The sequence below is a fragment of the Nycticebus coucang genome, chromosome 1 (assembly GCF_027406575.1).
Source record: "Nycticebus coucang isolate mNycCou1 chromosome 1, mNycCou1.pri, whole genome shotgun sequence".
Lineage (NCBI taxonomy): Eukaryota > Metazoa > Chordata > Mammalia > Primates > Lorisidae > Nycticebus > Nycticebus coucang.
Window position 1 is genome coordinate 82944842 of NC_069780.1, and position 23994 is coordinate 82968835.

Below are 23994 nucleotides of genomic sequence, written 5' to 3' on the forward strand. Positions count from 1 at the left end.
CTGGCAAATGGGGCCAGAGCCCTACTCCTCTGACCCACAGGCGCTGCCCCAGGAGCTATACTTTTTACCTATGTACGTACATACCTTATAAATGATGGGAAGTTAGGGGTCCATGCAAAATTGTTGATATTTACTTTATAATGAATTTGAATTTTATATTAACAGAACTCCTATCTTTAAATCTCTGTTTTTTTGTAATGAAAGGAAAGTTGCCTATACTTGTATACTGTTTGTTTTCATGAAAATTACTTCCACCCCAAGTGGAAAAGTAACACTTAAGGATGTGCTATCCACAAACTAATATTTTTCCCAGAAAATATGATCCTTCATGATCAAATATTAGAAACTTAAAACATAGTATTTTAGAATAACTTATTGAAATGTGAAATGAAAAATATATGAATGTGGGACATATTAATAATTTTAGGGTTTAATAGAATGCATTTGGATGGATGTCAAAATTACAAAATACACAGCCTGGGCCAAATATCTACAATGCTTGAGACGCAATCCCCTTGAGCATATTGGAATTGAAAGTTTTACATTAACATTTTGGTCATGTGGATATTCATACTTATCTCTCCCATGATATTTACAGTGGACAAAATATAGAAAATGCACCAAACATATTTTTATTAAAAATTATACATGATAATCTTATTAAAAATGTACTTTATTAATAAATTAAATTTAACAGAGTAATTAAATTTGCCTTATTTGGACATGGCCTAGTAAGTTGGCAGCATGTGATTGGCTGAGTATTAGGCTGTTTCTGATTGGCTGAGATCTAAGAATTGTATGTACCAAGTTAGGTTGCAGTTAGATAGGAACTCAAAGTATAGAGAGAACCTGAGGCCAATGGATTCCAGCTTATTTAATTTAATATTTCTGATTCTTTAGTGCCTTTTTTTCTTTATCACTATTCTGTTCCAAGGGGGCTTAGATTTTCCTTATTTTAACTTTCAGTGACATCAAAGTGAACACTTAGTCTTATCAAATGGAATACTTTCGTGATGAAAGATTCCAAAGTTTGAGAGACAATAACTCACACGTATTAATTAATAAAATGTTTTTAACATATTTTCTTCATGATTTAGCTGTAAAATTGAATCAAGAAAGAGATAACGCTGCATTTTCAAATATAGTGATTTGATCCATATGTTTATTTAAAACTTCCTTATTTCAAAGACTTGAAACGCTGGTTTTTAAAGAAATGACAGGGAGCAAACTGTTTGATTCAGGAACTCTACAATGTGGAGAGCTTTTCTCTCTGCAAAGAGTCTGGATATGTGGACAAAAAGCCGTCCAGTACTTTCACTTGCACGATTTCACAAACTATGTCCCCTTAAAAATAACAAGACTGCCAATAACTGTATTCTCACTCTCAAGACTAAAAGACATTTTGTTCCACTTATAAAATTTCAAGGTGAAAATGCATTTAAAATTTTACTCTCAGAATCGACACTAGTAGAAGTGAGAAGTGTTTGACCTTTCTCTTTTTTCTCTAATCAACTGTACCAGAGACAGATGGAACATACAAAAGAAATTAAAAGGTTTTAAACTTCAAAGTTTAAGAGCTGTTTTGAAACTATATGAGTCAGGTCACTTTACCTACTAAGTTATTTCCTTTATTCACTCTTGCTACCTTTTGCATAGGAGGGGAAATCCTTGCACTGTAATAAAGAAATCACTACATAATAGAATCTTTCACTCCCAGAAAGACAAGAGTCCCATATATTTGCCACTATGTGATTAAAATGTTTGACATTGGCCATGATAATCACTTGTGTAATGAGTGCTTTTAAATAATTTCCCCTCATATTTCTGGGGAAAAAGACAATTAAATGTATTGGACAACAAATTGCTGCATGATTTTAATTCATTTAAAAGAGAGACACTATTTTTTTTTACCATTCCCTTTGTTATTTATTGGTTCTATTATATCTGTATATATGAAGCACAATTTTTGATACAGTTTATACACCAAAACATTAACAAATTATTCTATAGATGACAAAGGGAGGTAAAAGACAAAGAGAATGTTTTATAGATTGTAAGGAACATGTGGTTATGCTCTGATTGAATTATCTCTTGCGCACACATTCTTCCCTGTTTTGTTGCCAAGTGACTTGGTCAGTAACTCAGTTCTCCTTGTTCTCCACAATGTGAGATAATTCTGGTTTGGGCTCTTTCTCCTTTACATACATCTGAAGTGTAGATGTTAAAAGAGGTTGTGTGCATGGATGTCTTCCGTTCTCACTTTTGTATTCTTCTTCTTTAATGCCTCCTACCCCTACACACTGATGATTCCCAAACTTTTATTTTTAGCATTGTGTTTAGGGCTGTCTCCCAAACTCCTGTCTCCCAAACGTAATTGTAGTAAACTGGCTGTCTGGAAATTCTCTGTTTTTGTCCCAGACAGTTCTATGTCCTCTAGAAACTTTCTCCTTTTTCCCTCCTGTGATTTTTGCCTTAACGAAAGGCATCTTTGTACACCCAACTGGATAATAAATACACTTTAAAAAATCAGATTTGTTCCTTTATTCTCCCATCCCTCTTAATGACTCACTCAGTCTTGACAATTCTGTGTGTTGAATTCTTCTTAAACCTGTTTTCCTTCCATGTTGCCACCCATTGGTCTACACACGGACTTCTCTAGCCCGAGATATCATCACCTCTTTCTTTCTGGTGTCTCTACTCCCACTGTTCCCACTCAGCCTGTCTTTCCCATAAAGGACAGGCTAGAGATATGAGGGAGGTTTGAACCTCCCATGAGGTTTCAGGAATATTGAAGGTCATGCTGGATATGAGGGAACTTGCTAGTGAAAGGGGAAGAGTATATCAAGAATGCCCACCAGTCAAAAACACATCATGGGAAACGGTCTTAGAAAAAAATGAGAGGATGAAGCAAAATGGGATCTTCTAATCAGCAGGTATTTGGGGTGAATGCCATTCTTTTTTTTTTTTTTTTTTAGAGACAGAGTCTCACTGTACCGCCCTCGGGTAGAGTGCCATGACATCACACAGCTCACAGCAACCTCTAACTCTTGGGCTTACGCGATTCTCCTGCCTCAGCCTCTGGAGCAGCTGGGACTACAGGCGCCCACCACAACGCCTGGCTATTTTTGTTGTTGTTGCAGTTTGGCCGAGGCTGGGTTTGAACCGGCCACCCTCGGCATATGGGGCCAGTGCCCTACTCACTGAGCCACAGGCGCTGCCCGAACGCCATTCTTTATTCACTTATATATTCAGTCTTGGTCTTGGTCCCCAGAGAGGGGACAGATGAGAACATTTTAAATTCCACTTTACCCAAGACAAGGATTTTCTATCTTCAGCCCCTCTAACACTCAGGTCCATTAACCCTGAATTATATGTATTTTTTTAAACTTGTTTCTCAGTGTAACTATCTTTATATAGAAGATACTCTCAAATCAAATATAGTAAACCCTTAAAAGTAATTACTATATATAAAGTTAAAATAATAGTTTATACCAATATAGTGTACAATACCTGAATTGGTACAAAGATTTGGCTTTTCAATGTAGACATGTGTAATGTAAGAGACCCTAGAAACACACGTGGAACATGTGTTCTAAGCCCCCTACCCTGTATCTGCAGTATTGGCTATTTATTTATTGCAGAGATGAACACAGAAAGGAGGAACCAGTTATGGAAAGCTTCCAGACAGGGTAAGCTGCAGAAAAGGTACCCAGAGGGAAGTTAGAGAAGTGATCAGCCAAGTGAGGCAAAAAGAGAACTTCAGTAAAATCAAAACACATATGATGGTACTGAGGAGGCAAGTAAATCTCCTGTGTGGGTGACAGCGAGCAAATGAACTTGAAGATATGGAATCTCCGGCTGGGAATAATGAGAGAGCTGGGTGAGACTGAAGGGAAATGGAATCTTACAGTGAGACAAGCTCAGGAAACCCATGTTTTTCATGGGACTTAAATATCAAAACATCTACATGCATTTAATCAACTAGTCATTAGTGTTCCCAATTCATCATAAGTTATCCTTTAAATACTAATTATTCCTGTCTAGACACTCAGGGAGTTATGTGCATGGTTTTGGGAAAGCTTGATAAATATTTTGAGTCTGATCCTGTGCATGAAACAGAAAGCCTTTGTGTGGTTTCCCAGCCAGCTAAGTGAGAGTGACAGGAAAAACACGCAGAGGTGTTTTTAACAAGAGTTATCCCCATACACTCACCTTCCTGTAAACACTGGGCTTCCTTTTATGAATCCACCTGCTCTTTCCTGAAGCTTTATTTCTAGGAATCCTGCCAAACTTTTTATTTTTGAACATGACGGTAGAATTCAAAGGAGTGAATTCCATGTAATCTCATTTAACATAATGAGCCTTAGACCAGGATAAGCCTTGAGAAATATAATTAATATGATAATCAAATACTTGTTTATATAATATTTTAAGAAAATGAGCCACAAAAACCCTTCATGATATGATTGAATTTCTTATTGTTTTTGATCTCCAAGAATTCCTGAGCTTGGGGAAATTCATATGATGCTGTGGTAAGGTGTAAATTTGAATCATCAGGGAAGGAGGATTTGTGAAACAACTAATATGAGCAATAAAAACAAAAGAAAATAGTTTCTTACACCTAGAAATATTTTTAATACATGAAAAATACCTTTACCGTGGCTACTTGTAAAAGTACTGGTAAGAGAGAATATGATAGTACTTGATACTATGTCTTAGCTTGAGAATTCTTTCCCCATAAATATTGTCAATAATAAAAAGATATTTCCATGACACCTTAAATAATCTTTAATTCTTTCCAATTTTACTGCATCTTCTGACAATTATTCTGATTAATTAGAAAAGACTGTCTTTTCAGCGTGTTTTCCAAGTAAATCACACAATGAATTCCATGTGAATTTAAAGAATTGCTGTAATAGCAAAAATAGATGTGAAGGTCCAAGTTGTTTTTAGTCAATTACATTCTTCCAGAAAGCCGAGCTGAATCCCCCTGTGAGCAGCGTTTAGATAGCAGGGTCCTACAGTTATTCTTGGCAAGCTGAATAGACATGACAGGTCCAAACCTATGAAATTAGCTTCTTTAATGACATTTCTATACTCTGAAGAAAGTAAAACAGTTTTTGAACTGCTTTGACAATAATGGTGTTATTGAGGCAGTGTTTATATAGTAAGGGCCCAGGTCCACAAACCACAATAACCAATCTGTCACCAAGATTAGGTCCTCCGTACAAGCTGGAACAGGCTGGTGACTGTGTTCTTGCCACACTGCAGAGTACTGAGCTGTATATTTATTTACCACTTTGTTCCATAAATGATTTGAATTCACTAACAAACCTCAAATGGAGAGTGAGTCTAGATGAAGGTTGAACATGGACACACACATTCAAGGTCAGGGAGAGAAGTGCACACAGGCCTACAGATTGGTCAATCCTGTGCCGGTGCTAGAGATGGATCTCAGTTTCGGCTTTAAATTGTCTATTTGCAAGAGAGAGAAAGAAAGTGGTTGGGAGTGGGGTGAAGAGCAGGAGATAGAAAGGGGAAAAATGAAAATATGCTTAAATAATGAATCAAAGTTTCCAAAAAGTTAGTATCAACCAGATATTTAGAATATAGGGATCTTTTTGTGAGACCCAAAAGGCAAGACATGCATTGTGAGGTAAGCAGACATCTCTAAATTACAGGGAATATTTTCATGGCGTTTTTCAATGAAACCATTGGTTAATGATGAAGGCAAATCTATTAACAGTTTAATTCCAGGCTTTGCTTGATTTGAGTCAACATACTCAGTACAAAGGGACTTCCTAGAAGTCTAATTTCATTTCCTTAAATCTAGAGATTATTTATGCAATTGACTATTTCTTTGATACTGGGGAATCGGGTTCTATATTCTTCTTTTAAAAATACAATCAGCGAGAGAAAACGTTGACAATGGAGAGGGAATGTTGCTATCCAATCTTTATCCCTAGAAGTAGTGCGAAACGTGTAAACTATAAAAATACCGATTTATATTAACTGATTGATTTTAATTAACTTGCATTTCTTACAGAAGCTTTTTTTTTGGTTTTTGGCCGGGGCTAGGTTTGAACCTGCCACCTCTGGCATATGGGACCGGCGCCCTACTACTTGAGCCACAGGCGCCGCCCGTCTTATAGAAGCTTTTAATCTGTATTTTGATTGCTTTACTTTTATTTCAAAATTTCATAAAGTACTGAGAAAAGGTAAGGGTGTCAAGGGACGATGCTCTGTGCTCATTGCCAGCTGTATTTTACCAGGAGGCTTTTCTGATGCTCAAACTACAGTGTTTGATGTAATTTCATCATTAAACTGTGTCTTCTAAGTTTCTGTCTGTGGAATGGAAGGAAATTTGGCTCCCCAGGTATTTATCCTGAATCATGTGAAAACTTTTAAATGATAATTAATATATACAGATCTATAATCTTTAGTGGCTAAAACTGTAAGAGTCACCTCTCATGCTGTTCGTTGTCTATAGATCACTTAAAAATGAATCTAGATTTTCTTGGTGTTTGAATAGTTATTTTCAAAGACTTGGCTTGCCATATACTATTTTTATTTATATAATAACTGCTAAAAGTAAATCTTTTTGGATATTTCTGAATAACATTTCTTTATAATCTGGATCAAAATGGCAAAAAATAAAATCATGTCAATTTCCATGGCACCATATGACGTTGAAGGATTTGATGTACTTTCTGGTAGTTCTTGGGATTCAGAGACCCAGAAATAAATACCCCATAAGAAGAGTATCCCGGAGAAGCTTCATTCCATCGCCTTCCCCATATAGTCTGTGGAGGCAACAGGCCTGTGTAACCACATTGTACCTGTGATGTCATTCCATTGTTTGTTTGTTTTTTTTAAACAACTGGTTGGTCCAGAGGTAAGCACTTGACCCAAAGGTAACCAATTCAATAGACTGAATAATTACCCTTTATCTATAATTTATGATCTGTAGCTTTACAATCTTATCTAGTGGCTAAGTATCTAAATTGCAAGACATAGTAAGACTTTTGCCAGAATTCAGAGATTTGAAACAAAACAGTTGTGAAGAAGACAAAGAAGGACCATAAGAAATTGAAGTGAAATACGAGGAAAATTATACAGAAGCCAATTATTCAAGTTACCAGGTGAAATGGTCGATAGAGGCAACGGCTAAGCTGAGAAATAGAGATGGCGTGAGAACTAGAAAGAGACGATGTGGCTCCTGCAGGGCTGAGTGGTCATTTGTCCTCATTGGCTCTTTATGAGTCCACAGTTCTAGTTACTGACCCAAGTATGTTCTTAAGATAAATCCTCAGTCTCCTGAAGCTGCTGGAGAAGCCCTCTATGGTTGAGAGCCAAAGAGGCAGCAGGTAACACAGATAAGAAGGGAAGTGACCTGAAAGCATATACGAATCACGGAAATGTAAATGGGTATGAGAAAAGTAGAAAACACAAACAGAGCCAATGGGAAGACTGTGTGGGGAGTTCCAACAGGGAGAAAGGCTGATAATGGAGAGCACAGGGCAGGTTATGTGGAGTTGGGAGTTGGGAGCAGATACTAATTGCGGCCATGTGATGATCTTCCCAGGATTTCAGGGGGGTGTCAAAAGCGAGGTGGAGTCCTCATATAAATCATAGAAACTAAACTCATTACAGGAAACAATAAAAATGTATGGCTAGGCCCAAGGCGCATGGAAGAGAGACTTGAAAACAAAATGGGCATCATTTTCTTAGTATCAGAAGTGAGTTTCCAAAGGAAATCAGGCTCAGGAAACTGGCTTCCCAGGCCCTGTTATTAAAATCAGTATGATGGAGAATTTTAAGTATAAAACAGTGTGAGAGGTTAAGTACTCAGTAGTGAAACCTTCCACCTAGGAATTGCAAAGTTTGATTGGGGTTTAACCTTCAGATGAAAATCTGGGGAGAGAAGTTCTCCAAAGAGGGTCTGAGCTCTCAGCAACTTCACTCAATGGGCTTCAGCAGAGCCTGTGTAAAAGGGAGAACGTCAGCCTACAAGCCACTGCATTGTGGACTCCTTCCTAAGCTCTTTAATTTAGTTCTCGCTGGCTTGCTCTCTCTTTCTCATCTTGGTTTTATTCATTATGCATACCTGTGGTCTGCGCTTTTTAATGGTCCCTGTTTCCTTTTCTAAACTCAGCCCATCCCAGAGATATAGCCTCTAGTCTCACTCACTTGTGATTCATGTTCCTGGCTCCCAGCGCACGGAAGTGTCTACTCATCCAAGTGCGTTCCACTACCAGGCCTGCCCTTTCTCCTGAAACCTCAGTGCTAGCCAGAGCCTGTCTCTCCTAGGAAAGGGGGGCAGAAAAATTGTACTTGGGAGCTTAATGGGACCTCATCAACAGAGCTAACATTTTAATCAGAAGGGAAGTTCAGCAGCGAGAACTTGATCATGGAAACAGTTTTATTAGAATGTCTCAAGAGTCTTCGGCCAGGTAGATATGTGACCTGGAAAAGAGGCAATAGGTAGCAAAACCAAAGGCCCATCTGGGGGAGTTAGGGGATGAAATCTTAGGCACAGTAGCTGGGTCTATATTGTTGATACTTAGTAATCAAATAATAGTTGCTTGTGATTATAAAATCAAAGAATACATGTGCCATCTTTTGTACTTTTTCTGGATAAACCACTACAACAGTAATCATCTGGGTGATTATAATGTTCAATCACACTGCTTTATAATAATTTAATAAATAGGATTATATACCATTATACTTACATAGATGTCGAAAGTATCCAGCCAGTATTTGATTAACCAATGTCAAAGTTCAAAGCATACACAGTTAACCATCGATATTTGTTTATGCACACACACACACATACACACACGTGCCCATGCACATAGAAAAGAAATTTAGTGGAAATGAAAATTCTTCATCAGAAATCAGATCAGTCGCAAAGAAACTGTTTTATACTGTGATTGAAAAATTTATAACACTGGTGGCGCCTATGGCTCAGTGAGTAGGACGCCAGCCCCATATGCTGAGGGTGGCGGGTTCAAACCCAGCCCCGGCCAAACTGCAAAAAAAAAAAAAAAAAAGAAAAGAAAAATATATAACACCTCAATTTGTGTACATTGACGATAAAGAAATGGAAAATATTTTAACGATTTTAGAGGAAGTCACTTAAAAAATTCTCAAATATATATGCTTACTAATAATCTTAACATTTAAGTATTGCAAAAAACAAGTATAGGTAAGCTGTGTTATAATAACTAACAAAAGATGTCAATTAAGTAATGTTACATTTGAAATAATTAAAACATGCAGTAGGGCTTTTAAATATCCCAGGACTGCCAATGAAATCTGTTTAAATCTTCACTCTGTAGGGCTTTTGTACTACTTGTCAATCCTACTAACAGTTGCAGTGATAGAGCCTCAGAAGAGGAGTTGTTAGCGACTACAATTTATCCTCAACCTTGGCCATTCCATTAACTTAAAAAGAGCCTGAGTACTGAATGTTTCAGTAGTACTACAGTTGATATTTCACAGGTGGAGGGGGAGAGGATCTCCAAGTATCTTAAAGGCGGTACTGTCTAAGTCCTGCCTACTTTTCTAAGTCCATTAGGAGCCATTTATAACAACCACTGAGAAAACAAGGGCACACTTATGTCTTCATTCTGAGAAGTGCTCACCCTTAGAAAGACATTTAAAACTGTGACTTTGCAAAGCACACTTTGCTAATAAGCCTGCAGGAAACCACTGAATTTATTCAAACCTATACCTGTGCCAACTACATTATTATATGACATTGCCAACTGCAGGCACCTGCAGTTAAGTTTTCTGCTTTGAGAACACCCCCCCCCCCATATTTGTATCTTTGGATGAGAGATTTTATACAAGTAATCTTCTGTACTTACTGCTTTACATCTGAGTTCATAATTCATATTCTAGTCACATAGTTGTAATTGGCTACATTGAATATCTCTTTAACTTACCAAGTAAAATATAAACTAACCTCTATTTTAAGAAATAAAAAAGGCAATATTTGTTCTTGATACTTTCTATCTTAAAATAAACCAATGAGTTGCTACACATTTTCCAACATACTTAGCATTAATGCTCCTCAAATGCCCAGACAGAAGATATTTTGAGTATATATACTTATCCCTACTATGATAGTTTTGCATCCTTTAAATAAAATACTGATAAGCTAATCTTAAGAGAAAATGTCAAGGACTCATCTCATAATTACGTCATTATATGAAATCAAATGTTTAGCTATTTCTCATAACCCTGGAGCTTCTTCTTTGAGTGCTCAAATCTCTCTAATATCAAACAAAAGGGCATTCTTAGAGGTACTCACAGGAATGTATTAAAAGGAAAATGTGGGCTGACGGGTGGGTGTGTATGTATACATTTATATGTACATGTGCGTACTTCAGAGATGTTCAACATCATTTTTCAACTACTCTTAACTATTTCTGCTTCTGTTTAGAAATGTTCTCACCATACTTAATGAATTCACATAAAATGAATTTTTTAACGCAGCCCTGTGTCTGTGTGTACGCGTTCTTCTGGCTGTGCATAAAGAATAGTACTTCAAAAATGAAAAACAACCAGTCTTTGAGACGTAGGCTGCTGTGTCCTCATGAGGCAAATAATGGTTTCAGGGCTCAATAAATAATGTAGTCTTTTATCCTTGTTTTGATTTGAAAACATTTCTCTCTCAATAAAATTCTACACATTGTATGCAACCTCATAGCTTCCCGAAGTGCCACATAATTCCAAGGAGAAAGTAGGAAGAGCGCATTCCTATGCATGTTTTGATCTATAAAGCCCTATGGAGAGGATTGGAAGCATCTTGCTGCTGTTATACAGTAGTATAACAGTATGCTGTTTTTGCTGTAACAGTATTGCAGTATGCTCCCATACTATGTGCTCAGTTCCAAAAGAACATCTCCAGGGAGTAAATCAATTTTACAGCAATCAACCGAAATATCTGCATCTTGAGTGACCTGAATTTATACAAAATGGTCCAAGAGTGGTTCTGCTTCATATTTTGAAAATCCATTTTTGTTCTCTAAAAAAAAAAAAAAAAAAAAAAAAAACACACAAAACAAGCATGTTGAAATAAGACTTTAAGGGTAAAATGCAATTATCAGATTAATTAAAATAGCTAAAATATCAATTATTTGTTTACGTTTAAGTAGGTCTATTGAAAAGGAGAATGTATAAGGTTTAGTTAAGTGTGGCAAATAATATCATAATTTGGTAATACTGACAGCATACTTTATGCGCACTTACTTAACACAGAATAAAAAATATGTAAATTACAATTTAAAAAGCCAATTTATATTTCTGATCATGTGCTAAATTGACAAAAGAATTTCAAATAAAGGAAATTCTTTCATGATAATTAATTTGCAATTTTTTTCAGAAATTAAAAAGATAATATTTCAGGGTTTTAAACTATAACACTATATAAAGATAACTTAAATTCTTTCATATTGTTAAATACAATTAAATTGATAAAATACTCTAGCATTGAAATCATGAAAACTTTATCTTATTAAAGTAAGACACTAACATGAAGGGACATTTCATAACTTAAAAGAATTAGTATGGAATACATTCTAGTTTAAATGTTCAAAGGAATGGTAAGTATTATCCTGTACAGAATACATGTCACATCGGGAACCATCGTGAAATCTGAAGAAGTATACTACAAGATGAAGAATACTATTGTAAATAAGCAAATATATTTTATAAAATCTTTTAATATGTCTCAAAAAAACTGTGCAAAAGCAATTGATATAACCAAAACATTTGTACCCCTATCATATGAATTTAAAAATATTTTAAGGAGGGACGTTTTAAAAATTAAAAGTCCTTTACTTGCAATTATTATAAAAAGTATGAATACTTTATATTCACAAAAAAGTATGTCTTGTGTCAAACTATCAATACTTGAACGTATAGGATGTTTAACTATTGAGATCATACTCTCAATTCAGCTTTAGTCTTTTTTTTTATTAAATCATAACTGTATACATTGATATGATCATGGGGCATCATACACTCGCTTCATAGACCATTTGACACATTTTCATCACGATGGTTAACATAGCCTTCCTGGCATTATCTCAGTTACTGTGCCAAAACACTTACATTCTACATTTACCAAGTTTCGCAAATACCCCTGTAAGATACACCACAGGTATGATCCCACCGATCCCCCTCCCTCTACCCACCCCCCCTCCCCTCCCTTTCCCACTTCCCCCTATTGTTAGGTTGTAACTGGGTTATAGCTTTCATGTGAGAGCCCCAAATTAGTTTCATAGTAGGGCTCAGTACATTGGGTACTTTTTCTTCCATTCTTGAGATACTTTACTAAGAAGAATATGTTCCAGCTCCATCCATGTAAACATGAAAGAGGTAAAGTCTCCATCTTTCTTTAAGGCTGCATAATATTCCATGGTGTACATATACCACAATTTATTAATCCATTTGTGGATCGATGGGCACTTGGGCTTTTTCCATGACTTAGCAATTATGAATTGGGCTGCTATAAACATTCTGGTACAAATATCTTTGTTATGTTGTGATGTTTGGTCTTCTGGGTATATGCCCAACAGAGGAATTACAGGATTGAATGGCAGATCTATTTTTAGATCTCTGAGTGTTCTCCATATATCTTTCCAAAAGGAATGTATTAATTTGCATTCCCACCAGCAGTGCAGAAGTGTCCCCTTTTCTCCGCATCCACGCCAACATCTCTGGTCTAGAGATTTTGTGATATAGGCTAGTCTCATTGGAGTTAGATGATATCTCAAAGTAGTTTTGATTTGCATTTCTCTGATGATTAAAGATGATGAGCATTTTTCCATATGTCTGAAGGCCGTGCGCCTATCTTCTTCAGAGAAGTTTCTCTTCAAATCCCTTGCCCAGCCTGCGATGGGATCCCTTGTTTTTTTCTTGCTGATGCATTTGAGTTCTCTGTGGATTCTGGTTATTAAACCTTTGTCGGAGATATACCCTGCAAATATCTTCTCCCATTCTGAGGGCTGTTTATTTGCTTTACTTACTGTGTTCTTGGCTGTGCAGAAGCTTTTTAGTTTGATCAAGTCCCAGTAGTGTATTTTTGAAGCTGCTTCAATTGCCCGGGGGGTTCTCCTCATAAAATACTCGCCCAGACCAATTTCTTCAAGGGTTTTCCCTGCATTCTCCTCTAGTATTTTTATAGTTTCATGTCTTAAGTTTAAATCTTTAATCCAATGAGAGTCTATCTTAGTTAATGGTGAAAGGTGTGGGTCCAATTTCAGTTTTCTGCAGGTTGCCAGCCAGTTCACCCAGCACCATTTGTTAAATAGGGAATCCTTTCCCCACTGAATGTTTTTAATTGGCTTGTCAAAGATCAAATTAGCGGTAAGTAGCTGGATTCATCTTTTGGTTCTCTATTCTGTTCCAGATATCTACTTCTCTGTTTTTGTGCCAGTACCATGCTGTTTTGATCACTATCGATTTGTCATAAAGTCTGAGGTCTGGTAGTGTGATTCCTCCTGTTTTGTTTTTATTTCTGAGTAATGTCTTGGCTATTCCAGGTTTTTTCTGATTCCATATAAAACGAAGTATTGTTTTTTCAAGATCTTTAAAATATGACAGTGGAGCTTTAATAGGGAGTGCATTGAAATTATATATTGCTTTGGGTAGTATGGACATTTTGATAATGTTGATTCTTCTCAGCCATGAGCATAGTATGTTTTTCCATTTGTTAACATTTTCAGCCATTTCTTTTCTTAGAGTTTCATAGTTCTCTTTATAGAGATCTTTCACGTCCTTTGTTAGATAAATTCCCAAATATTTCATCTTCTTTGGCACTACTGTGAATGGGATAGAGTCCTTAATTGCTTTTTCAACTTGACTGTTGTTGGTGTATATAAAGGCTACCGATTTATGGATGTTGATTTTGTAACCTGAGACGCTGCTGTATTCCTTGATCACTTCTAAGAGTTTTGCAGTAGAGTCCCTAGTGTTTTCCAGATACACAGTCATATCATCTGCGAAGAGTGAAAGTTTGATCTCTTCTGACCCTATATGGATACCCTTGATCGCCTTTTCTTCTCTAATTGCGGTAGCTAAAACTTCCATTACAATGTTGAAAAGCAATGGAGACAATGGGCAGCCTTGTCTGGTTCCTGATCTGAGTTGAAACGATGCCAGTTTAACTCCATTCAATATGATATTGGCTGTGAGTTTGCTGTAGATGGCCTCAAGCAGTTTAAGAAAAGTCCCTTCTAGACCAATTTTCTTGAGTGTTCTGATCATGAAGGGATGCTGGATATTATCAAAAGCTTTTTCTGCATCAATTGAGAGAATCATATGGTCTTTGTCTTTTAATTTGTTTATGTGCTGAATTACATTTATAGATTTACGTATATTGAACCAGCCTTGAGACCCTGGGATAAAACCAACTTGGTCATGATGTATTTGTTTGATGTGTTGCTGGATTCTGTTTGTTAGGATCTTGTTGAATATTTTTGCATCTATATTCATTAGTGATATTGTCTATAATTTTCTTTTCTTGTTGGGTCTTTTCCTGGTTTGGGGATCAGTGTGATGTTTGCTTCATAGAACGTGTTGGGTAGTCTTCCTTCTTTTTCTACCTTTTGGAACAGGTTGAGTAATATAGGTACTAATTTCTCTTTCAAGGTTTGGTAGAATTCTGACGTGAAACCATCTGGTCCCGGGCTTTTCTTTTTAGGGAGGTTTTGTATAGTTGATGCTATTTCTGAACTTGATATGGGTCTGTTCAACATTTCCACTTGATTCTGGCTAAGTCTTGGAAGGTGGCGTGCTTCCAAGTATCAGTCAATTTCCTTCAGATTTTCATATTTCTGAGAATAAAGTTTCTTGTAATATTCATTAAGGATTTTTTTGATTTCTGGTGAGTCTGTTGTTATTTCGTCTTTGTTTTTTCTGATTGATGATATTAGAGATTTTACTCTTTTTTTTCTGATTAGGTTGGCCAGAGGTTTATCTATTTTGTTGACCTTTTCAAAAAACCAACTTTTTGATTTATTGATCTGTTGTATTATTCTTTTGTTTTCAATTTCATTTAATTCTGCTCTAATTTTGGTTATTTCTTTTCTTCTACTGGGTTTGGGGTTGGAATGTTCTTCCTTTTCCAGTTGCGTGAGATGTCCCATTAAGTTGTTAACTTCCTCTCTTTCCATTCTCTTGAGGAAGGCTTGCAGTGCTATAAATTTCCCTCTTAGAACTGCCTTTGCGGTGTCCCAGAGGTTCTGATTGTTTTTGTCTTCATTATCGTTTTGTTCCAAAAAATTGGCGATTTCTTTCTTAATCTCATCTCTGACCCAGCTGTCATTCAGCATAAGGTTATTTAACTTCCATGTTTTTGTATGAGTATGCAGATTCCTGTTGTTACTCAATTCAAGTTTTATTCCATGATGGTCCGAGAAGATGCAAGGAATAATTTCTATTCCTTTAAATTTACTGAGGTTAGACTTGTGACCTAAAATGTGGTCAATTTTGGAGTAAGTTCCATGGGCTGATGAGAAATATGTGTATTCAGTTTTGTTGGGATGAAATGTTCTGTAGTTGTCTGCTAAATCTAAATATTGGATGGTTAGGTTTAAATCTAAGATTTCTTTGCTCAGCTTCTTGCTGGAGGATCGATCCAATACTGCCAAAGGAGTGTTGAAATCTCCAATGATTATGGAGCTGGAGGAAATCAAGTTACTCATGTCTGTTAGAGTTTCTCTTATAAATTGAGGTGCATTCTGGTTGGGTGCATAGATATTAATAATTGAGATCTTATCGTATTGCATATTACCCTTAACAAATATGAAGTGACCATTCTGGTCCTTCCTTACTTTTGATGGTTTAAAGCCTACTGTATCTGCAAATAAAATTGCAACCCCTACTTTTTTCTGATTACCATTTGCCTGAAATATGGATGACCATCCTTTCACCCTGAGTCTGTATTTGTCTTTTAAGTTAAGATGTGACTCTTGTATACAACAAATATCTGGCTTGAGTTTTTGTATCCAGTCAGCTAACCTATGCCTCTTTAGAGGACAGTTTAAGCCATTCACATTAATGGAGAGTATTGATAAGTCTGGTGGAATTTTGGGTATCGAGTTTTTCAAAGGTCCAGTGGACATTTTTAATCCTTTTGCAACTGTGAAAGTTGGAGTTGGATCCAAAGTTTCTGAGTGAGTTTACTTTTGTGGTATAGGATTGGGTTGGTCATTGTGGAAGATAGGTCTGAGAATATCCTGAAGAGCTGGTTTACTTATGGCAAATTTTTTCAACATATGAATGTCATTAAAGTATTTAATTTCTCCATCATAAATGAAACTCAGTTTAGCTGGATACAAGATCCTGGGTTGAAAGTTATTTTGCTTTAGGAGATTAAAAGTTGATGACCACTCTCTTCTGCCTTGAAAAGTTTCAGCAGAGAGATCTGCAGTTATTCTAATATTCTTTCCTTTGTACGTAATAGTTTTCTTTCACCGGGCTGCTTTGAGAATCTTCTCTTTCATGTTAACTTTAGTGAAGCTAATTATGATATGCCTGGGGGATGACTTATTGGGGTTGAATCGTGCTGGGGTTCTGAAGCTGTCTGCTATCTGAATTTCAGATTCTGTAGGCATGTCTGGAAAATTTTCTTTCATAATTTCATGCAGAAGGGCCTCTATGCTCTTCAAGGCCACTTCATCATTCTCCAAAATCCCAATTATTCATATATTGCTTTTCTTCGAAATATCTGAGAGTTCTCTGAGTGAGTGGTCCGTTTTTGCTCTCCATTTCTCTTCCTCTTTGAGAGATTGGGAGCGTTCAAAGACTTTATCTTCAATGTCAGAAATCCTTTCTTCTGTTTGCTCCATTCTGTTGCTGAGGGATTCTGCTGTATTTTTCAGATCTTTGAGGGCTGTAAATTCTTGCTTCAGTGTGTCTAAGTCTTTGGTGGTTTTGTCTTTAAATTCGTTAAATTCTTGAGACAACTTTTGAATTTCTCCTCGAATTCCTAATTCCATTTTATTAATCTTGTCTGCAATCCAAATTCTGAATTCGATTTCTGACATCTCAGCCAGTTGTTTATGAATGGGATCTTCAATCACATCTGCCATATCTTTTCTTTGGGGGGTTGATCTATTCTGGTTATTCATGTTACCAGAGTTTTTCTGCTGATTCTGCCCCATGGTTATTTTACTCCCTTTGATTTTTCCCCTGGGGCTTTATTGAGGGCCCGTACAGTGTTGTGGCCTGAGAAACTGGGGCCCTGTCTTGTGTGGTGGGGCTAAGTGATTCTGTCTTGTTTTCAGCTGGTTTCTGTTCAATCCTATTGTAATATTTACTCTGGCTTGAAGTCTCAGCTATGTGGAAAAACCAGCAATTAAGTCACCCCACCCGCCCACCTCTGGCACCAGTTGGAAAAGGAAAATCAAACCTTCCTACAACCGCATACCCAGGGCACCGCCTGAGAAGTCCTCAGTCTATTAGTTCAGTTCAAAAGATCCAAATCAATTGTCTCAATTGGCACCTGTCTCGGGTGGGAGAGTTCAAGAGGTCTCTGGGAACTAGATCACAGGGGTCTGGTGTCTCCTCTGGTATGGCTTACTCCAGTGCTGCCTGGAGTCTGGAGGAGCCACCTTGCAAATAGATCAGTCTGAGAAGGTTGATGTCTCCTTCCCCACTTTGCCCCTCCGTCAGACCCAGTCACTGGTATCTCTGCAGATGGCTAACCCTGTTGCCTGTAGTGAACAGATACTCCAGCGGTTTGCACTTGCCTGAATTGCAAGGAAGTCTGCCAGGCCCCTGCAGTCTGCCACTATCTAGCAGGAGGAGATGGGGCCTGACATCTTTGAGTGCTTGATGCAGGTGGTGGGAGGGAGGTGTTCACTCAGGTGGGACTGATGTTGCTAACAGAACAGATAACTTTGCAGGGTTCTGTCTCTGTTTCTGCTAAAATCACCTACAGAAGACGGGCTGTTCTGAGTTCAAACGTCTTTGCTGCTGGAGGTTTGTGTCCGATTACCTCTCTGTTTCGGCCCTGCCCTGGAAGCTTCCCGGGTTTGTGAGCAGCGTCAGGCAAATCCTTTGCTCACTGGTGGCCTCCTCTGGTTGCCAAGGGAGACAGGGGGTGTGGCTTCAGAATATCCAGAAGTGAGCCGTTTTGCTTTTGTTTGCATCCTTGTGATCACAGCTTGCCTCAGTGGTGTTGATGTGCGTTCTTCAACCTTCTCTCTTGGTGCGGCCCAAATACACCAGGATACTTACTAAATTCCTGTCCCTTAACTCTCCTTCTGGACGGGAGCCTCTGTTGAAAGCTGGCTTCAGTCCGCCATCTTGTCTCTCCCCGTCTCAGCTTTAGTCTTGCTTATTTTTATTTGAAATTAAATCTAAAACACAACCTTAAATATTTTCCAAAAGCCTTATTAGTAACATTGGCAAGTGGTAGGATATTCCATCAATATTAAAACATTAGGTTATTCTGTCATTTTGGTTGGTTTCTACTTTTTTGCTGTTTTAAACATTATGGTAACATGTATCTTTAAACATTAATTTTTAGCCATATCTTTAATTATATTCCCACATTAATTCATTGAAGTAGAATTATAAGCTCAAAAGGCATTACTTTTTAAGGCTTTCAACTCATTTAGCGAAGTTGCTTCCTGAAGTGCTGCCAGCCAAGCAGTACATAATACCATGCACGTATCGGCATCCTCAACAACTTCTAGTGTTATTATGAAAAGCAATTAAAATTTGAAAGAAAAATTTTAGCTCATTATTGCTCACATGTATATATCCTTGAATGGAAGTAATATTTTACTTTTCATACATTAACTATTTTTATACTTTGTAATTTTTCTGCTCATGTCCCATTTGTTTCAACTTTTTAAAATTGAAAATCTTATGTTAATTTTAATTGACAAATTAAAAATTATACATGTTTCTCATGTACAGCTTGTTGTTTTCAAATATGTAGACATAGTAAGATGGCTGCATGGAGCTAATTAACACAGGCATTACCTCCCCTGGTTATCATTTTCATTGTGGTAACACTTAAAAGTTGGTCTCTGCTCACTTTTTAAGAATTACCATGCATTGTTATTGACTATAGTCACCATTTTGTACAGTAGATCTCTTGAACTTATTTCATCTAAGTGAAACTTTGCCTAAAATTTCCTCACCACCCTCCCCCCCACTAATCTATTCTCTACTCCTATGGGTTTGACATTTGACTAATCTATTCTCTACTCCTATACATTTGACTACTACATTTGACTCCACCGAGAGGAGATTTGACATTTAAGTTTGCAAACTCTTCCTAGAAAAAATTGCTTTGAATGGTAGACTAGGTGCGGACATTGGTGCATATCTGTGGAAGGTAAGTACTTCAAAGGCAACCACAGTGACACTCAGCAATGGAGTATATAACACTTCTGTTGTCTGACCTCATAAGTGAGATAATATGATATTTGTCTTTCTGTGCCTGGCTTATTTCATTTCACAAAATGTCCTTGAGGTTCATCTGTGCCTTCCCCAAATACAAGATTTCCTTCTTTTTTAAGGCAGAATAATATTCCATTGTGTATATAGACTGCATATCCATAATCCATATATCCATTGATTCCATATCTTGACTATTGTGAATAATGCTGCAGTGAACATGGGAGGACAGACATCTCTTATACATACTGAATTCATTTCTTTTATATTTATACCTGGTAGTTGATGGTAGGATCATATAGTAGTTCTATTTTTAACATTTTGAGGAATCTCCATGCTGTCTTCCATAATGGCTACACTGACTTATAACCTCACCCCCTTGTCAGTGTATAATTTAAAACTATTTTCTCCCATTCCCAGATCACTCTATTGATTGTCTTTCTTTCCTTTTGTGTTTTGAGATCATGTCCAGAAAAACATGGTCCAGACCACTGTTAATGGAGCTTTTCTCATATGTTTTCTTCTAACAGTTTTTTCAGTTTGAGTTTATATATGTAAATATTTTATTCATTGTGAGTTGATTTTAGTGTATGTTTTGAGATAAGGGTCTAATTTTATTCTGCATGTGGACATTCAGTTGTTTCAGTGCCATTTATTGAAAAGACTGTTCTTCCCCATTATGTGTTCTTGTCACCTTTATCCAAATTCTATTGACAATAAATATATGGATTTATTTCTGAGCTGTTCATTTTGTGAGCTGTTCATTGATCTATGCGTCTGTTTTTAAGCAAATAAAACACACCCAGAATGTCTATGTGCTGTGGTTCCTATTGCTTCATAGTGAGTACATTATGAAGTCAGGTAATGTGATGCCTCCAGCTTTATCCTTTTGCTCAACTTTCCTTTGGCTATTCAGGGTCTTTTGTGTTTTCATGAATATTTGTTATTGTTGTTCTTTCTGTTTTATGAAGAATATATAACTGGAATTTGGATAGGATTCCACTGAATCTGTAGATCTGTACTGTGGATGTTTGAACAATATTAATTATCACAATTCATAAACACAAATTGGTTTTAATTTATTCAATGTCTTTCATTGTTTTATAGTTTTCTGTGTAGCAGTCTTTCGCCTCCCTGGTTAAATTTATTTTTAGGCATTTTATTTTAATTTTTATAGGTGTCGTAAGTGACATTGTTTTCTTACCTTTTCTTTCGAAGTAATTTTACATATTGACTTTACCTCTTAACAATGGTAGTGAATTCATTTATTAGCTCTAACAGTTTTTGATGGAGTCATTATGAGTTTTCAATGTATAATAGCATATGTCTTCTGACAAGAGGTATAATTTAACCTTTGCCTTTCCCATTTGGATGCTTCTTATTTCTTGTCGATTGACCTAAGTTTCTTTTCTTTTTTTTTTAATAAATTTATTTATTTTAATTGTTAAATCATAGCTGTGTACATTAGTGCAATCAAGGGGTACAATGTGCGGGTTTCATATACAATCTGAAATATTCTCATCAAACTGTTCACCGTAGCCTTCATGACCTAAGTTTCTATCTAGCATTATTGCCCTCAGCCTTCAGAGTCTTAGTCAACAATTCTTGTGATGCCAGTTTAGCTTTTGTTTTAAAAAACATGGATTTATTTTGCCCTCAGATTTTTTATTGGTATATTAAAATTATACATATTTGGGGGGTATATATGATACATTGATAGATGCAAATGGTGTGCAATGATCAAAGCATGATAAAAGTGTAGTAAATGGAATATACATCACTTCAAATATTTATCTTTTCTTTATGCTGAGAACATTCCATTTCTCCTCATCTGACTATTTTGAAGTATATGGTCAATTATCATTTGTATGGTCACTATTCCATATTATTAAATGCTGGATATTATTTCTTTGATCTAACTATATATTCCTACCCATTAACAAACTTCTTTTTATGCTTTCCTCCCACCCCCAACCCATCCCAGCACCTTGTAACCACCAGTCAGCTCTATACTTCCACAAGTTCCACATTTTTTAGCTCCCATGTATTAAGTGAGAGGATGCTGTATTTGTCTTTCTATGTCTGGTTTATTTCACTTAACATGATGACCTTTGATTCCATCCATATTGCTGCAAATAATGTGATTTTATTACTTTTAATTTCTGAAAGACATTCCATTGTGTATATGTATCATATATTCTTTAGCCGTTCATCTGCTGCTGAACTCCAAGGTTGATTCCAAATCTTAGCTATTATAAATAGTACGGCAATGTACATGAGCGTGCAGATATTTCTTCAATGGACTGATTACCTTTTTAAAAATATATACCCAGCAGTGAGATTATTGGATCATATTGTAGTTTTATTTTTGGATTTTTGAGGAACCTCTATGCTACTTTCCAAAATCCCTGTGCAAATTTATATTCTCACCAACCTGTGCAGGTGTTTCCCTTTCTCCACATTCTCTCCAGCCTTTATTATCCTTCCTACTTTTCATAAAAGTCATTTTAACTCAGGTAAGATGGTATCTCATTGTGGTTTCTAGTTATATTTCTGTAATGATTAGTAATACTGAACTTTTTAATATACTGGTTGTACATTTATATGCCATCTTTTAAGACATGTATTTTCAGATCTTGTGTATATTTTTAATCAGATGATGTAATTGTTTTGCTATTGAGTTCTTTATGTATATTGGCTATTAATTCCTTGTTGGATTAATTGTGTGCACTTTTTCCTATTCTGTAGGTTATCTTTACTTTGTTGACTGTTCCCTGTGGCCTGCAGAAGATTTTTAGCTTGATGTGGTTTTATCTATTTTGGTTTTGTTTGTGCTTTTCAGGCCTAAACCCCAAACTATTTGTCCAGATCAATGTTCTAAAGCATTTCCACAATGTTCTCCTCTAGAAGTTTTATGGTTCCATGTCTTGGATATGTCTTTAACTCTTTTTGGTTTGATTTTTGTATGTGGTAATAGATAGGGGTCTAGTTTCATTCCTTTGCGTATAGTAATACAGTTTTCCTAGCACCTCTTTCCTTCTTGATATTCCGGTTTTGATGAAATGTGTATTTTTGACACTGTGTCAGAAATGCATGGGTTTATTTCTGGGTTCTCTATTCTTTTCACTAGTCTGTCTATATTTATGCCAGTGTGATGTTGCATTGATTAGTATAGATTGGTAGTATATTTTGAAGTCCAGTTGTGTGATTCTTCTAGCTTTGTTCTTTTTGCTTAAGATTGCTTTGGCTATTTTGAGTCTTTTCTGGTTCCACACGAGTTTTAGAATTTCTTCTATTTCTGTAAAGAATGTCATTAATAATGACATTTTAATAGCATTGATATTTTATATTGCAGTTTAGTTTCAATTTCATCCACTTCTTCTAAGAGTTTTATAACTAATTTCCTTCTACTAATTTTCAGTTTTGTTTCTTCTTGCTTTTCTGGTTCCTTAAGTTGCAAGAATAGAGTGTTTCTTGAAATATAGCAAGAATACTTAGGAAAAAACATAGAAAAGCTTTAGAACTTGATGACATTTTTGGCTTGCTGGACTAAACAGAAGACCACCTACTTCTGAATTTTTTGGAAAGTAAATCCTTCTATATTTTCAAATCACTTTAATCAAGTAAGAAGTACTGAAAGTAAACAAAACAATGACAAAGAATGGCTTAATAAACTATCTCATGCAGATCAAATCTGTAGTTAAAAGAGTTGCAGTTTGCAGAGATGCTGACAGATTCTTGGTGAAACCCAATTGCTTTTCATAACCTGTTCCCATCCTTGTTGTGTAGACTCCATTTTCAATATTTTCCTCAACATCAAAATATGCCTCTGTATAATATCTCCAGGGGTTATATTCATTCACCTTTCAAATAGACAGAAATAGAAAGGAGAAAGGAGCAAAATGCCCATGAACATGCAAACTGAAACTACTCCTTTTTAAAACCTCTTCCAGAAACCCTGCTCGCATGCATTTAGATTCTGCTTGCCAGAGTTGGATCATGTGTTCCCTCTAGTCTCAGGAAAGTGGTTAGAGAGAAGTCTATTGTATATGAGATTTGTAACAGTCAACAAAATTACTTGCCACTCACTCTGGGTTGGCATTTTCTGTTACAAATGTGTTTAAGTGGCAAATATTTTTATCAGTAAATGAAAAACAGAATTGGAAAAAGGCTGGAATAATTAAAGTGCTCGAATTTATTGATGAAACAAAAAATATAAGACTAAGAAAATTACTTAATTATGAGAAGACAACTGATAGAAGAAAAGAACATTATTGTCAGCACTTGAAAGATCTCTCACCTTAAAGGGGAAAGGAGGAAATATGAGTGACCATGATTTATAGAGATGGAAAGTCCAATATAAACTGGGTAATTGAACACAAGAATTATATTATTGAGTCAATGATAAGAAACTCTAGAAGAAGAAATTATTTAAAGTAAATGCCTATGAAGAGTGAGAGGAGTGAGGTGACAATTTGGGAGTTGAGGAAAATACTGCTTTTCATTTTATGCCTTTCCTTACTATTTTATTTTTTGGAAAACAGTATTATTGTATTAATA